Source organism: Porites lutea, chromosome 9 (genome assembly GCF_958299795.1).
Source record: "Porites lutea chromosome 9, jaPorLute2.1, whole genome shotgun sequence".
Lineage (NCBI taxonomy): Eukaryota > Metazoa > Cnidaria > Anthozoa > Scleractinia > Poritidae > Porites > Porites lutea.
The window spans coordinates 6,794,918-6,807,162 of NC_133209.1; the positions used below are offsets into that span (position 1 = coordinate 6,794,918).

Sequence of the window (12,245 nt, forward strand, 5' to 3'; positions counted from 1 at the left end):
AGTAGCGACTGCTATATTTAAACACAATATTAATTAAATCAAAAGTTTATCGATCTTCCTTTAGAGTCCTTTCTTTTTCTTCGAGGTGAATATTTTGCATTTTTCTAAATCTGCTTGAAAGTGCGTGGCGTGCGAGAGGCACGTTGGGGGAGCAAGGGTGGCCCATTGCCTCCACCAATTTGGCTCTGGTTCGAATCCTCATTGGCGTCGACGCCATATGGGTTTAGTTTGTTGTTGGTCCACCCTTTGCTCTGAGAGGTTCTTCTCCGGGTACTCCGGTTTCCCCTCTCCTTAAAAACCAGCACTTCCAAATTCCAATTCGATCTGGAACACACGGACGCATTTCAGCGAGTTCGTAAAGTGCTCCGTGGGTAAACAAATTATGAATTATTTATTTATTTATTTTATTTTATTATTTTGCCACACACAATGAATTACAAGCAGAATAAAAATAACGATAATAAATAGGTTAATTAACATTAAATTTAAAATTTGTACATTACTTGGGAGGAGTGACTGTGGTGTGGAAATCTCCGAGAAGCCGAGCTTATGAGGAATAGAGATTTTCCCCCACGGGCAATTTAAATACTAGGCGGCATTTTAAGAAATAAAGAAAAAAGTCGTTTATTTAAGTATATAAGTGTGTTTACAGGAAAATATAGATATAAGGTGTTAAGGTATTTAGGTTGCATTCTGTCTGACCCTTAAAAATGGTTTGATCACACGCTTGAATATACTAAAAGACGGGGTATTTTTGATGTCGTTCGGTAATGAATTCCATATTCTAGGACCTTGAAACAGGAAAGAAGTTTTTTTAATATTTGTTCTACAGGTATGAGGTCGGTAAAAGTCAGAGTACCTTGCTGAATATTGATGAATCTGGTTTCTTTTTCTTTTTCTTTTTTTGTTTTGTTTTTTTTTTCTTTTTCTTTTCTGGTATGAATTAATACAAAAAGAAAATAAGACTGACCAAATAACCTTAAAAATGAGTTCAACACACGAAGCCACAGTCTAATTGCACCTCCCTCCCCCCACCCCCACAAATCGTCTAACTTTTCTTCACCCTTAAAAGTACGCACAGTTACTTGTACATGACTACTTTTTCTTTACTTGTTTTTCCCTGTTACTGCCAGATTGTCAACAGTTCGTGGACACCAGCGACGAATGAATCACAATACTCAGGTGCCATGACTGACCTTGTAATTGTAGAATGCCTTTTGCCTGACTCACCAGTGAGGCGCATCCAGTATGATGAAAACATTGAAGGAATTCCAGCTGCAGGACTGATAATATCTGTGTCGAATAACGGCATTCACCAGAGCAAACGGAAGCTAAAATTTATATCCTACGATTCAGTTTGTATGGCGTGCAATGTTTTCACAGGTTGCGTTCTAAAGGTTAGCTGGACACTTTTATCCTGTCTTTGCCTGTTTGAAATGCTTTCGACAAAAAAAAGAATACGAAATGTCTGATGTGTGTACTTTGCATGTAACAAAGTCTTGTGCTGAAGAAGTTGCTGATCCAGTATGATTTCGTGGAAACTCTAAAAATGAATCTTCTTGGTCTCATACTACATGATGATTCTTTTTCTTTAACTGAATCAATCCCTTCTACGCTAAAAAATTGAACTCGTGGTGTCTCTTGGTGTTGCGGTATGGTGTCGTGGTGTGAGTATTGTTCAGTATCTTTTCAATTTTTCATATTACGTCATTTGATGATCGCACCCTTCCGCTACACCAATAAAACTGACAATTTCATATTGATAGAGGTGTATCTTAGAATGGGATGGGGTGGAGGGGATGTGTTAGAGTGGCATCCAACTCACTTTGGAATGAAAGTTTTAAGGCGAGAGGCCATCTTAAGTGTCACCGACTCGTTGCCAAACTTATCGTTATAATGAAAAACAAAAAAACACGTTTTAAACTCAAACCGGCCTGTCTGCTTTGGCCGAGAGTAAAGATCAAGACAGAACGGATTTATACATACAATTACCAAGACCGAATGTCGTGTCGCCTACAAGTTGATTAAAAGTGTTATTTTTATTTCACAATAAGGACAAATCCTGCTTTATCAAAGGCTACTGTTTTGCACCGAACGAACCAAACCCACAGGACTGGTGTCAACAGTGTCTTCCCGAAATTAATAAAGCCGACTGGACCAAACGCCAAGGTACGTTCGACAAGGTGTGCTTGTCATTATAGGGACTATAAGATACGACGCGACGGCAACGAGAATGACGCTTAACAAGTGAATTTGCGTTCTTTCAGTCTTCATCGTAATTATTTCCATCCACTTACTTTGTCAAATTTAGGCGAACCCTCCTGAAGTTGAATTCCAAGGGACCATATCCAAGTACGTACTCCATAAAACGCTAAATTAGGCATGTTCACGTCGTAGTCGTGCAAAAACGGGCAAAGAAATGTTCAAACAAGTGTGATGCACGTACAAAGTTGTTGTTTTGCTTATAAAACCTTTTTTTTTTTTTGACGTTCTCGTTGCTGTCAGCGTCGTTGGATCTTAAAGTCTCTAATAGCCTCTACAGTCACGCCAGCGAAAGGTAATCATTTCCATATAAGGGGTGGAGTAGAGGGTTGCCATTGGTCAACTTTTATAGGCAACTTAATTTTTCAATAGACATTTCGTAAAACATATGTTGAAATGATGAATATAAATATGAAATTCACATATTGTGACATATTGTAACAGCGGAAGGAAGAAATAAATGTAAAGAAGAACATCGCAGTTAAATAAGCAACTTATGCAGTTGCGAAAAGAAAGTCTGAAAACTTTCAGTCTCGCCGGGACTGGAACTCTGGCCTATGCGATCCTGGTGCAGCGCTTTAACCGATTGAGCTAGGCAGCCAACAAGGAGCTGTTTATTAAATTGGTTCGTAATGAATCCCACCCGGGGAAGTAGAAAATGAAATGGTAAATATTTGTTTTTTTATATACTTGCTGGGTACCCTGTGGTTGGTTTACCCATGATGCTTTTGGGCTGTAAGGTTGTTCTTGAAAGACCGCCATCTTGCTCAAGTAAACCAGTTTGTTATCATACGTCTGTTGTGCTTCTATGCTTAATTACATGGTGTCAGAAGTTTGGGAACTTCTCCCGTAAAAGTTTAACAACTGGAGATTTTCTACAAGCCGTCAGGTTAGACTCTGAACTTTTCTAAACTCATTATTCACACTCGTCTGTGGCGTGCTCTGCCTTTGATCTCGAACACGTGGAATCATGGGGAAAGATCATGACAGACCTATGTTTGACGTTAGCGATCCTGACCGGCGGCGAGCTTTCAAATATTTTGTGGCTAACTTTCGGGATTTTTGCATTATGGAGGATTTTGTTAACCCAGCTAAAGATGTTGACTCGGATGACTATTGGATCGGAGCCAAACGACCGAAGGAAATGGCTGCCTTACGAAGGGCTCTCCCTCCTCAATAATGGGATGTTCTTACGACTACCATAGACACTCAAATCTCAGATGCGAACAAACTAAACCCTGCGCAGTGGCTTCAAGAGCTAACAAAGCATTACCTGGGAGCGGAGCCAATAATCCAAAGTACTCACCATTTTCTGAGAATTCTCAAGCAAGAGCCAAGTATGAGTATTCAAGATTGGCAAACAGCGGTGGGGTTCAGATTTCAAAAATGCAACTTCCCAGTCGAGGCAGAGGACAGGCTTCAGCGTGACATTTTTGTTATTGGTCTCAATGACACTTACAAGCGTTTTGGAAGTGATGTAATTTCGACGGAAACCTTTGACACTCTTACTTTTGCTCAAGTTATTGCCAAGGCCCGGGATTTCGAGGATGGCTTTAAAACAGAATCGTCTATTGCACAGCACCATCTTGAAGAGGCTGTTAACAAGATCTCATCAAACAAGATCCCTCAGGCTCAGACTTCTCAGCAAACTCCTAAAGCCAGCTCTACTCCTTTCCAATGGTGTGGCAAGCCATCTCACCGCAGTCGTCGTGAATGCCCAGCAAAGAATGCCGGGAAATTTTTCACGTCGAGGCAGCTCGTATGAAGTGGTGGTTCAGATCATTACATCCCAACAGTACTATCCTCCGCTGCTTGGTTTGGCGGGCAGCACTCGCATGGGTATACTCAAGTATGATGCTGACAAGGTCAATCAGATTGAGGCCTCTCAAGTGGAATATACACCAGCTCCTCCACCCCCTCCAGGTGAGTAGACTCTCGAGTATATCAAACGTGCTTACCTGCATTTATTTGAGGGCTTAGGTGAGCTGGGTCCCCCATACTCCTTTAGCCTGAATTCTGAAGTCCAGCCTATTCAGGCGATACCACATCGTTACTCTGCACCCAAGTTGCCCATCATGAAGGAGGCACTGGATAAGCTAATTGAAAATGGTCAACTGGTGCGTGTAACCGAAGCGACTACATGATATACAAGGCCATTATTAGACCAGTACTGAATATTGGGGATGATATCATTGTTATTGGACGAGGAGATTCTATTGACCAGGCAGCTCTCGACCACGACAAGACGGTCCTAGAACTGCTCAGGCGTTTGACGTCCCACAACCTGAAGCTTAATCCAGACAAGATCAGATTCAAGGCTCAAAGTGCTCCTTTCATGGGCCTTTTACTCACTTCAGATCGTCTCAAACCCAGTCCTGAGATATCGAAGGCTGTAATGGATATGCCGTAACCAAAAGACAAAGCTGCTACACGTCGTTTTCTTGGCACCCTAATGTATTTGTCAAAGTTCTGCCCACATCTCAGTAGGGTGGTTAATCCCCTTCGGGGCCTCACCCATCTGAAGCAACAATTCATTCGGGCAGACCAGCACACAAAGGCATTTCAGGAAGCTAAGCATCTTGTCTCCACAGCACCCTGTCTACAGTATTTTGATATGAACTCCCCTGTTGTCTTGCAAGGCGATGCTTCGGACTATGGTCTTGGTGCTGTTCTTCTCCAACCAAGCCTCAGTAGCACGGAGTCCCTAGAAATTGAGTGGCAACCTGTTGCATACAGCTCTAGTTCTCTCACGCCAACAGAAAAGGGATAAGCACAAATTGAGAAAAAGACCCTGGCTATCGTCCATGCTTTCCATAAGTGCATACGGACCAAAAGCCTCTGGAGGCGATTTTCAAGCGTTCCCTTGCATCTGCTCCCCGTCTGCAAAGTATGCTGCTCTCGCTACAGCGGTACAGTTTCCGGGTAGAGTATCACAAGGGCTCAACTCTTCTTATCGCTGACACGTTATCTCGAGCACCTGTCTTCTCATGAGACAGTTAATGATTTGGTGCACAGAGTTGAATTCGAAAGTGACCACCCTGATTTATCAGGTTTCTTAGATGTCACCCTCCAGGACATCCGCCTCGCAGCCGCAACAGATAGAAAACAAACAGGGCTACGAACACTCGTGGAATCACGCTGGCCAACCGACAAGGCCTCAGTCCCTGAATCTGTACGGCCATATTGGGATGTTCGCAGTGAACTTAAGTCACATGAAGAACTCCTCTATAAACAAGATCGTGTTGTTATTCCCACTACGTTACACTCAAGCATCCTGCACAAATTACATGCTGCTCACCGTGGCCCTGATTTCACCCTTCGCCACGTTCGTAATACCGTTTTCTGGCCTGGTCTAACACCTCAGGTTAAAGACATGTGTACAAACTGCCCCACATGTCCACAGCACACGCAACAGCATCCGCGAGAGCCACTGCAGCCATATCCCGTGCCGACACTTCCATGGCAACTAGTTTCACAGGACCTTTTTGAACTGAATAGCCGAGCGTACCTTGTCACAGTAGACCATTACAGTGACTATTACGAGGTTGATCACTCACCAACTACACAATCCACGGCTGTTATTCAGGCCACTAAACAGCATTTTGGCCGTCACGGTGTCCCGCATACATTTATTACTGACAATGGGCCACAGTACACTTCGGATCTTTTCAAGGTTTTTACTCCGAAGTATAAATTCAATCACGTCACGTCCTCACCTTATTGGGCGCAATCAAATGGAAGAGTTGAGGCAGCTCTTAAGTTTGCTAAGCGCATATCACTTACTGCGGATGACGTTGACTTGGCTGTACTCTCAGTCGGCAATACCCCACCCGCAAGGACACACCTATTCCCCAGCTCTGCGTCTGTTTGGACGTGTACTCCGCAGAGACCTACCTCAAACGGCTGATGCTCTTGAACCTGCTACTCCACCAAGAGATACAGTAGTGCAAGAACACATTAACGAGCCTACGACATACGGGCTGGTTTTCCTCTCTCGGATCTTCAACCCGGGGCACCTATGTGTATGCCAGACCACCCCCGACGTCGTCGTCCAAAGCCTGGATTCCAGGGGAAATCGTCGGTCCTGCCGGTCCTCGATCTTACATGATAAAGTCAAGGGGGAGAACTCTGCGTCGAAATCGTGTTCAGATCCAACAAGCCCCTTCCACAGGCAGAGATTGTCAAAATTCTACACCCTCAGCACCAGTACTGCCTGACTTACTTATACCCAATAGAATGACCGCACAGTGCCCCAACAATACACCTAGAGAAAGTCAAAGGAACTCGCCCGCTTTGATTCAACCTAATGAGGAATCCACCATTTCCTCCTCTTCTCTGTTCGCCATTCCTGAAGATAGGCAGATGCAATTACAACAGCCTCATATGGAACCTTTCCTGTCTTCAACTCTCTCTAAGGAGCCACCCAGCTCACCAGCACGACCTGAATCACTAACTGTAACACGAGGTGGGCGCATTGTTCGACGTCCTGCCCATTATTCCGAGTGACTAATGTATTGTCATTTGTTTTCATTGTACAGGAAGATTTCCCACTACTTTAAGCCTTAAGGAACTGCTCAGGACAAGTTTCATGATCACATTATTGTTAAAAAAAAAAAAAAAAAACAGGAACTCTAAGTTTAAGCTAGATCTTTTTTTGTTTGCTTGTTTTGTTTTTCCTTTATTTGTTTATTCATTGTGTTTTGGTAAGAAGAAAGCGTGTTATATACTTGCTGGGTACCCTGTGGTTGGTTTACCCATGATGCTTTTGGGCTGTAAGGTTGTTCTTGTAAGACCGCCATCTTGCTCAAGTAAACCAGTTTGTTATCATACGTCTGTTGTGTTGCTATGCTTAATTACAGTTTCACATAAGCAAAACTATTGGAACGGCGAAATGAAGATATAAAATGCAAAGAGGATCCTCGAGTTTACAGACGCAAATTATCCATTTAAGAAACTGCATCTGGCAAGGTCAAAAAACTTAAAACTGAATAGCAAATATAATGGACTCAATCACTATTTCAGGGTACCACTAAGGTCCAAATAATAATCCATTAGTCGCCGAATTTGTTTTTTGATAAATATCTTCGTGATGCTGCCATTTTCACGCAAGAGCGGTCACAAGAAGGAGAAAGGCGTGGTTTTATTGAGGCATGAGCAAAATGTTATTTGCAGCCAAACAAAAATGCACAACATTGCGCATGAGCAGACCATTATTTGTAGGCAGTTATTTGCAGGGCAAGTGTTGGGCTTTCGCCACTGAAAAGAAAAAAAAATTACATCTAATGATAATAATCTTTCTGCTTTCAGTCAACCACCCTCCCAATGCTACCAGTATAACTGACTACTATACGGTGTACGGCGAAAGGCTTGAACTGCCAATTGAAGTATCAGATCCTGAAGGAATGCCAATTACCATCTCTCTACTGGAAGGAAGTCCTAAAGACGCAACAGTAAACAATGGCGTACTTCTTTGGAACGTCACAACAAACAAGACCACAGATTTTTATTTCAAAGCTACTGACGCTTGTCAAGCTTCATCGACTTTCAAAATCACTGTCACAGTAAACTTATGCCGATGTCAAAACAATGGTAAATGTGTCCCTCAAACCCCGCGGGGGCATGGATCGTATTTGTGTGACTGCGCTCCCGGTTACACCGGAATGAACTGTTCAACTGAAATTAATGAATGTGATCCCTATCCCTGTTTCAGAGGTGAGCGATTATTTTTCGCCCAACAAGTGCATTTTTTCCCTCTTCTACAGTGTGGCTAAATGGGTTAGGCAATTGTTACAAAAAGGGGTTTTCGAGGCTATCGTCATACACATATAATTTTCACTGGTCAGGATCGTTCTCTTTATCATTACTATCACTGTTTATAATTGTTAGATGATGAGAACAATTTGACAATAATTGTCATCATTGTTCATGACAGGCTTTGCCAATCGTATTTTTCGTCAGATTATGAACCCGTTGTTTCTGTGTGTCGATGTCACTGTCATTGTCATCGTCATCATTATCATCATCCTTCTCATCAAATATCATCAAATTCATTGTTACTATTATTATCATTTCACTGAAATATATGAATTGAATCATAGTTAGATCATGTTCATGATTATTATATAATTACTATAACAATAGTCATCAACATTATCGTTACTATTGCCGTTTTAATTGATAAACCCCGCTTTGATTTCAGATATTAAAAAACGTCGTGCAATGTTTCATCCGATATCCAGACACCGAGAAGTGGGCTGAAAAACGAGGCGCAGTCGAGTTTTTTAAGACCGACTTCGAGGTGTGTGGATATCGGGTGAAACAATGAATGGGGTTTTTGATATAGATATATAGCTTCTCAAATGAACAATAATTATTGGAGAGACTCAAAGATGAACTTTGCAAAATTTTATGGTAATTAGTATCCGATATCCAAACCACCGTCACGGTTGTGATTTTCTTTGTTTTCGCTTTATGAATTATTAATGAGTTTAAGAAGTTTCTTTCTTGGCTTCCAACTGGTAGCTCTGAATATCACTTCTCAAACTCATTAATAATTCATTAAGAAAATACAAAGGAAATTAATGTTTAATGAGTGTTTGGAAATCGGATGAAACACTGCTTAGTATTTGCATCCTTAATTTCTCCTTCAAAAATGATTTTGTTTGAGAAGAAATATCAAACATTCGACACAGTGTTTCATCACCAGATGAAACACCTCGAAGTTCGTCAAAAATACTCCGCTGCGCGTCGTATTTTCAACTCTCTTCTCGGTGTTTCATCTGGTGATGAAACACTGCATCTCATGTTTGATATATTACTTCTAGACTAACACATTTATCAATATTATTACATCAGGTCAGTGTGTTGATCTGCTTAACAACTATACCTGTAGCTGTGAACTCGGATTTGTTGGAAGAAATTGTGAACATGATATCAATTATTGCAAACCATCTCCCTGTGTACACGGTAAAATATTATGTAAGCTTATTTTTTATTGAGGGATGTTGGCTGCGGTCACATCTGGGCTACTAACGATAGTTAAGACGGGGATAACTATAGTTAGCTATTTCGGTAATGTGACCGCTTCTCTGTTCGCTCTAACTATAGTTAGAAAATTTACGCCTCGATGATCCAAAACAATACAGGCTAACTTTAGTTATACCCAAGCAGGGCTCGTGGGTTAGTTTTAAGCTTACAAGCAAACAACCAATCAGAATGTGACACTTCTTTTCGCACGTGCGAGATAAGCATATATAAACCAAGCGTGAAGCGAGGGGGAAAGCAAAAACAACAAGCAAAAAATTTACATAGGCTGATTAGAACTAACTGTTTTTAACTACGTTGTGTGACCGCAATGTCGACCGAAAGCACTAACTACAGTTAGGTATGACGTCACGTAACTTGACACTGACTTAAGTTAAACTTTAGTTACGTCGTAGATGTGACCGCAGCCATTATTTGCATTTCAATAACCAAGCTCATTCTGGGACAGAAAAGTGTATTTAAGTGACAGACGCGAATATTTCATCGATGTTATAAAGTTAAAGAAATTCAAAACTAAATGTTGATTTTTATTTGACCTTTGTTTCTAAGAGTTGTTCTAGCCGATATATTAGACAAAAAGTTTGTTTCGCATTATTAGAGTTCTTAAAAAATTACTGTTTTTATTATCACTAACATAAAATCCTTTTTATTTGTTCTTCTTAAGCATTATCATTCGTCTAAAGAGTTTTACTAATTAAGCGTACTACGAAACATTATTTTCGTTTACAAGACTCAAATTACCTTACTTACATGCAAATAATAACCAGCTTTAGAGTTAACCAGTTTCTTTCAACTTTGAATAGGCACACGGCAGTTCCCCCAATTAGCATAATTGTTTTCCTTCTCGTATTATAAAAACATTAACATACATTTTGATCACAGGTAATTGCACTGATGATGTTTACAGTTACATCTGCAAGTGTGAAGCCGGTTGGACTGGAAAGAGATGTGAAATAGATATAGACGAGTGTGAATCATCGCCGTGTATCAATGGTAACTGGTCTTTTGTTTTACTTACATTTCTTACCTTATTTTATACGTAATATAACTTCACTGTCATCATTTTGCTGAATACGTTAATAATATCTCCGGGGATGTGTAGTCCTGAATAGGACTGTTCGTGCTAAATAGCGGAGACTTGTTTGGGCAACCGGTACAGACGTTCTCAGTATCCAACGCGCCGATTACATTCATCCTATACTTATGAACCTCCCATGCGGAGATTTTTGCTAACTATTATCTCCTAACAACGAACCATTGTTGAGAATCAAAACTTACGAAGTAAACTCTAAAGGGCTTCGTGAACCCGGCCCCTCGATGAATAGTTGTCTATTAAAGAAGGGCCTAAGCGCGAGTAACAGAGCTAATCAATTATGTCGATTTAACTTGAATTCTTTTCGATTCTTTTCGACATGGCCGCCATGAAGTCATGTGAAAACACTCTCTATATCCTTCCTCCTTCCCTAACCTTTCTATAAAGTCACGGATACGCATAATAAATTTCTGAACTGCCTTTTTTTAACACTAGGTGAAAAAAGGGGGTATACCTGTATTAATTTTTTCAAGTTTTCAAATTGCTTTCACTTAGCACAATTTTCTTTTTCTTTATGTTGAAGGGACATGCAAGGATCAGATAAATGGCTACCAATGTCAGTGTCAAGAGGGATATACTGGGAAAAACTGCGATGTAAACATTGACGAATGCCACTCATCCCCTTGTAAACACGGTATCATGATTCTCTTTTAACTCAAGCGTAATCGATAACTTAATCGACGGATAACCTAGATTATTGCTGAGGCATTCCGTGCAGGGATCAACAATTTGATTTGATAATTTTGTCTATAGTCTCTGTTTTAATATTGTTTATCTGTTTATTCAGTTCGTTTGTAAGTATTCATGCGCTGATACGTACAACTTTGGCCGAATATGAGAGATATCTACGTGACTAAAACATAACAAGTATTAGTTCGGTTCCACTTGTACGTCAAGACACGAGAACAAACTTACAGCCCTGTACTGAATCATTCGAGTGAACAGTAAAATGTTATTTGTTATTAATTTTTCCAGATAAATTCAAACGGAGTAAATGTAGATTTTTAAAGGCTCTAATCTGTTTAGTTTTGTTTTTGTTTAAACGGTCACATCCAGAAAGGGGGTATATAGCACATAACTGTATTTCCTCACGATTTTACTTTTATGGTACTTATTCGCAAGGAACTTGCCTGGACAAGGTGAACGGCTTCAGTTGTAACTGCGACGCTGGATTCAGTGGAGTATTATGCGAAGTTAACGTGGACGAGTGCAGTCAAGCTTCCTGTGGAAATGGTGAGATATTCGCGATTACATTTCACTATTTACAACTTCAAAATGTGAGTGAAAACGGTCAATCAATGCACACCGCTGCTCGCATGACTAGACCAGATTAATTGAGGTTTCCGGGATGGTCACCTACCCCTCCCCTAAGTCACAATTTTGCACCTAAGGGAGAATAAGTGTCAATGTTGACTTAGGGGAGGGGTAGGTGGTCAGTTGCCCAGAAATATCAACGACTAGACTCCGGTCACGTGCACTTACCACGTGGTATCTGGTAACTATAGAAACCTACATGTACTAGTGACAAATTTTACCATAACGTTTTCAAGGACTAAAGAGTTGAATGTTGAATGGCGAAAACATTAGCCACCATAACAATATCAACATTTGTCTTTGTTTTTCATTCAGGGATATGCCTTGATGGAGTGAACAATTACAGCTGCATTTGTAATGCTGGTTTTACGGGGCGACACTGCGATGCTCTTATTACAAGTTGTAGCTACGATACTTGTTTCCCTGGTGTGCCTTGTACGGAAAACATCAACTCTGTCTCCTGCGGTTCATGCCCATCCGGTTTCACGGGAGACGGAAAAAATTGCAAAGGTAGGATAGAAAACAAGGTCGT

General features: G+C 40.9%; 1 protein-coding gene and 1 pseudogene across 1 annotated transcript in view; both read left to right on the plus strand.

Moving 5' to 3' along the window:
- LOC140947587 (von Willebrand factor D and EGF domain-containing protein-like) overlaps nt 1-12,245 on the plus strand; it is a 140,620-nt gene that overhangs the window by 103,896 nt on the left and 24,479 nt on the right. The gene's annotated exons all lie outside the window — the stretch shown is intronic.
- Nucleotides 1-12,245, plus strand: part of LOC140947945 (von Willebrand factor D and EGF domain-containing protein-like) — a 46,460-nt pseudogene that overhangs the window by 19,970 nt on the left and 14,245 nt on the right.